This window comes from Orbicella franksi, chromosome 15 (assembly GCF_964199315.1).
Source record: "Orbicella franksi chromosome 15, jaOrbFran1.1, whole genome shotgun sequence".
Lineage (NCBI taxonomy): Eukaryota > Metazoa > Cnidaria > Anthozoa > Scleractinia > Merulinidae > Orbicella > Orbicella franksi.
Window position 1 is genome coordinate 4,357,101 of NC_138159.1, and position 6,015 is coordinate 4,363,115.

General features: G+C 39.5%; 1 pseudogene; it reads right to left on the reverse strand.

The window, feature by feature from the left end:
- Positions 1-2,217: 2,217 nt before the first annotated feature.
- LOC145469675 (E3 ubiquitin-protein ligase TRIM45-like) lies at positions 2,218-4,706 on the reverse strand (annotated as a pseudogene).
- Between the last annotated feature and the right edge of the window lie 1,309 nt (positions 4,707-6,015).

Below are 6,015 nucleotides of genomic sequence, written 5' to 3' on the forward strand. Positions count from 1 at the left end.
AGGCAAGTGCCTCGGTTTGCCTGTTGGTAGCAACGGCCCTGCAAACATTCGCCATGCTCGAAATTTCAGTTAAATGTATTTCTCATTAAAGTGCACCTAACCCCAAAATTTTTTTTCGCTAAAACAAATCTAGACTTTATTTGAAGCATTTGGGCGAAGAAATTTTTGAATTTGGTTGAATCTTCGATTTTCTATGCCCTTTCAAAGTCGCGATTAAGTGTTTCACGACCGCGTTTTAGGGAGTCTGGGGCGGCGGTACCTGATGACGTCTACCCAGGAACCAAACACAATAGCGCCTCAGTCAACTCTCTGTATTTGCTCGAGAAAATAGAACGCAAAACTAGTCGTTCCGATGTATTTTGGGACTAAAACGTCCAAGTTTTGTCTCAGAATCATTTCTTTTTCGTCACTGGAGTCAGAGTTAAGTTTCGATTCGGAAGGCTCCGAAATAAACTTCGATCGAACACGTTCGACAACTGTGAACTCACTGCTTAGAGCTTTGAGAGCAATTTACAATATTTCAAGCAACGACGGGGAAGACGTCTTTGCGGACGAGCTGCTTGTATATTAGGAATGGAAAGCTAGATACGAAGTGGAGGAGCAGGCAAACGAAAAGCAGGAAAGAAAACTCAAGGACTGCTTTGGATGGTAATTTCGTCAACTAAACATAAGATTCCCACGCGTGTTTATAGCCCGTTTACATTCGTCCTTACCGAGAATGTATTTTGTCAAGGTTCTGTTGAATCCAGTTTGTGTTTTACTTTCAGTTGAATGCTTCATGTTTATAAGAGCGACGTACGTGTTGCAGTTTTCGAGACTTGATGAACTGCAAAACATTGGCTTCGATCGATTGAAAATCGTATTGTTTGGACCTGTATTTTTGAAGCTGCGGGAAGCAAGGCGGAAGGAAACATTTCATACAATTACCGATTTCACATTGTCACACGTTTTAAGTCGTAACTCCAAATAACCAATGTAAATTGTTCTCAAAGTTTGCAGTGAAATTCGTCGGATAAGCGAAAAGGATGTGTTCCCTAAGCGGTCCGCAGATAATGTTACGCGGTCATATTTTCGACGCTATTGCACAGAATCTTTGTCGCACTGCTGATTTCCAAACCTTCGAAAAACTCTGTGAGTCTAACAATTTTGTTATCATGTAATTCTAGAGGATTAATCTTCGACTTTCATCTAAATTGAAAGAGAAATAAGTGTTGGTTAGTGGCGTACAGTTGCGATCTATTTACATATCAGTATAACGCTTCTTGATCATGACCGGATCACACAACTTTGCCGGTTATGTTATAAATACTGCGGGATTGGAAGATATAGGTTGTAGGTAGTATTTCTACAAATTGCTGGTTAGCTTTAAGCAGAAAATTTATGAAAATAGCGTTCGAAAGTCTGCGGAACAAATTCCAGTGACAGTTCTTCAATGGTTCTCACAGATTCAGTTCGCTTGTTTCGGTTCGACAAAATCAACCATCGTTTACGTCTTTATTGCACCATTAGCCGATCATCGTCAGTAAATTGTACAGTATATCTTTCTTTAAATCTGGAACATTGCTGCAACAGCCGATAGCACCTCTGGAAGGCGTTTCTGCGCACTTTTCGAATGTGTATTGCACCATCCTGAAGGAAATGAGAGGAAATGAGATATCCAACCTTCCTGGGTAGACGTCACAAGAGCCGCTGGACCCATTCTCCTCAAACTCGGTCGTGAAACAAAATGGCGGTGTTTTGGAGCTATTTTCGAGATTTCGTCGTGGCACAGAAAATCGAGGATTTAACGGAATTCAAAATTTTTTTCGCAGAACTATTTCAAATAATAAGTAGATTCGTTCTAGCGAAAAAAAATTTTTGGGGTTAGGTGCACTTTAAACAAACGTCAAATTACCTGAAAATAGAGATATCTCTCGCGTTTAATTTTCCATATTAAAGGCGAAACTAAAAACTAACGTTTTTTAGAAAGTAATATATTTTACTATTTTACACGATCTTCTCTTTTCTAAATTTGAAAGCCCTTATAGTGCCATTTCTTAGATTTGCTAATCTTCCACTGAATTTGACCATACATTGAGATATAAAAACATTATGAATGCTAAATTAAAAAAGATCAAAAAACGTTGCATAACATTGTCATCATAGAGACCACTAAATTTATAAAAACAAAACCTTGAGCATGCTACATGCTACAAGCTATCATGGCTACTGAAATATCTACTTCAGTATATATACTGCCTTAGATGAAGTCACGAGAATACGTCCATCTGCCGCTGTTGCTATTCCAGAAGGACGTGGTAAATCATTGATAGTTTTGCCTGTGAAGCGACCGTCTAAAGAAAACTGCTGAACTCGGTTATTGTTCTTATCACATACAAGAAGATTATTGGAGCTGTCTAGAAGCATACGAAGCGGTAAGTTAAATTGTCCGTCTTGATTCCATCGTTTCCCAAACTTGTACGTTCCTAACTGATTGAAAACTTTAATACAGTTATTGCCGCCATCAACTACGAGAAACACGTTTTTGTAAGGAATGCAGCTCATTGGATACTTGAGTTTCTCTGGGTCACTGTCTCCAAATATGGAAATAGTTTCTCCATCCTTCGACAACACTTGTATCCTATGGCCGCAACCTTCGGTTACAACAATGCGTCCTTCATCATCTAAACAAACGTCAACTGGATGCTTAAACTCTCCTTTCCCTGCGCCATATTTTCCAAAGCAGTTGACAACAGTTCCTGTCTGGATATTTATTTGTTGTATTCTATGATTCAGTTCATCTGCAATCACAATCTCGTTGTCGTTTACAAACGAAACACCACTTGGATTGGCAAATTGTCCAGAATGTGCTCCTTTGCCACCAAGTTTCCTTAAACAGTTACCATCTTTGTCAAATACATAAACACAGTGGCCTTCGAAATCTGTCACGACTATCTTGCCCTCTGTGTTAACAGCGATTCGATACAATCTTTGAGGCACGTCTCCTGGAAAGAATTTCAAGTCCAACTTGCCAACGACAACAAGTTCACGTTCTTTCACCTGCACAGTAAAAGGACAGGTTGGAAGTTTATCGCCATTGATCTTCACTTCAATGCTATAGGCGCCCGGTACTTTGGGAGTAAATTTCAACTCAAGATTACCGTCCTCTTTCTCGCTAACAATCACATTTGCAACGTCTTTAGCGGGTTCAATCAGAAATTCAACTTGATCTTTCAAATCAGCCTGGTTACTCGTCTTTTCTTCAGAGGTTTTGACGCATAATGTAAACACTGCTTCTGCACCAGCCTGAAAAGTTTGCCTCAGTCCTTCAAGCGTTGATCGATTTGCGTCTGCCTTTAGAATTGTCTCAATAAAACCCAATTTCAAGTTCTCTGCAGAAGCAGCGGTAAATTTGACGAATGAGCTCTCATCATGTTTTGGAACTTCGATTTCACGCAACACTTCAAATCGTTGTTTCAAAGTTTCCTTGTTCCTCATGATATCTGAGCTTGAGCTTCTCTCTGTCAGATTTTTAGCAAACTCAACTGCTTGCTTCATTTGTTTGAGCAGAGACTGAGCTTCCTTGATGGCTGAGATAATTCTCTCAATTCTCGTCACGCGTGTTGTCTCAAGTGATAAAATCGCCTCGCGCTCGCGCTCTCGAATCACTTCGATCATTTGCCCAGCAGCTTTTGAGACTTCGCGTTTAGCGGTTGCGACATTGTTTTCCAACTTAAAGCCGTTCCTTCAAATTGTCGAATCACTTCACAAAGCTCGCTCACCCTTTCGTTGACCATTTTAGCGCCAGACATGATGTTGGGTTTCTCGTCATGAACTGCTTTGTCGAGTAAAACGATCTCGTGATTTCGGTGATCAGTGACTATGCAAATTTGGCAAACGCAAGCTTGGCACGAAAAGCAGAAGAATCTGGTGATTTTTTTCTCGTGGAACTGCTCTGAACAAAATGGCTGTCGCTTCAGCAAGGCCTCGTAATCTGCTGCTTTAAACTCCTCGACTGGGGCGACTCTGTGTCCTTCGAACGACTCACTCAGCATTTCGTGTGCGTTGTAACAGTCTGGGCACATAAACTTTCCACAGTCAAAGCAGTAGTACATCTGGGAGTTGTTTTTCTTACATTGTGAACAAGTAATGTTACTTCCGTCGCCAGTCCGTCGAACGACAAGGAGACTCAACAAACTGTTGTGGAAAAAACTGCTCGGTAAGCTGTCGAAACGATTTCCTTGGGGCAGATCGATTTGCGCTTGGCACTCTGGACAACGGAACTTTCCTTGTCTGTGGCTGGCTCTTGCATGATTCTCCAAACACTGACAGCAAAATGTGTGTAGACATGATATGGTTTTGGGTTCATTGTAGGTATCGAGACAAATCGAGCATTCAAGATGTTTCTTGAGGTCTTTCAAAAGGGACTCCATCGCTAGGCGTTGCTTGTTTAGTGAAGCTTGCGAAACATAACTGCATCAATTCCTAGAGAACTGATTTAATTAACGTCATAACTGTCTGCTTGGAGCCAATCAAATGTCAAAAAATCAGTTACGTCAGGAATGTAACCTTGAGTATCTCATCCGTTACACATTATAAATGTAACTTCTCGACCTGATAGCGACTTTCTTTTAGGAAATTTATTTCGCTGTTTTAAATTTGAGAATTACAAAGTAGCCAAATACAATCATTCCGAGAATTCTTAACAAACATAGCTCTATCTTTATCCCGAGAAAACAGAACTGATAATTGTATAGCCATTACGAACTTTGCTATTTTAATCTGGTTAATCAAATTAGAAATGGTTGGCTGAGCTTCATTGTAACCTAAGATTGTTGATCTGTTGCGTGTAATAATGTGTCATTGTTGTCTGCTGGAAATTTTGTTTCAGACGTATAAGCTATTTTTACTTTCAAACTGATTGATTCTGCCAAGCGACGTTGTAAAGATAGGTACGCAATGCGTGCATATCACCTGCCTATATTATTTTAACAAAAACCAACAAAAGCGCCGAAGAAAAATAAATAAACACAAATGTAATAGAGCTGAAAGCTTGATTAGACCCTTTTTAAGCTCCAACATCAAGTTCCATCAGTAAAATATATATTTGTAGTTACAGTTGAATCTCTTCCCAACGGCCACCAAGGGACAGAGGAAAGTGGCAGTTGTAGGGAGGTGGGCGTTATGGGGAGGTAAGGGTGTAAGTAGTCTTATCCTCTACATTACATCCATTTATACAGGTATTCGCCAAATGACGTCATCAATTAAAGTTAATTAATTAAAGTTAAATAATTTGCATATATAACGGTTCTGATCGATCCGTTTTAAAAAAATACTACTTTTTTAGAAGAATGAGCGATGGATGGTTGTCACGCAAAAGGGAAAAAGTAACGCCACACAAGAAATGTGTTTCGAACAACTCTATTTCACAAACATTTCCTCTTATGTTAATAGCGGGACGTGTGCGAGTCCTGGGTTCTGGCAGTTCGTAATGCCATTACAGGACTGTGAAAACAAACAGTGCCCATAAGTGTGTTTCTAAGTAATACAATTAAAAGTTGTGGTTTTAGCAATGTTCTATCTTTTGTCTATGTGGACTCCAGGGTATCGTTAGACCTCATTGGTAGATTAAAGGACAAATTCAGAAAATCTTAATCCCGGAATAGATGAAGAGTCTGACCTCCTACCTGGACAAATAAAGCAACAAAGAAGTGTCAAAACCTTTGATTGTACGTTGTCGAGACGTAACTAGACCAAAGCAGTTCATTGTCCATGTATTTGGACTCTGAGGATTTGATTTCTTTTGAATCCTCTCAGGACTTAATTTTTTTTTTGACACTTAATTAACATGTCAGTAATAATTTGTATTTATGATATAATGGCTGGGAAACTTTTCAACAGTTAAAAGGATAATTCTGATTGGTTGCCTGAGCTTTCCGAATTTACCAATACGAACCGTTAAGATGGAACGCTCACGAATAATTTCCGGAGATTTTCCTTTTCTAACTTTACTCTCAAAAAAAGAACAATTTGTTC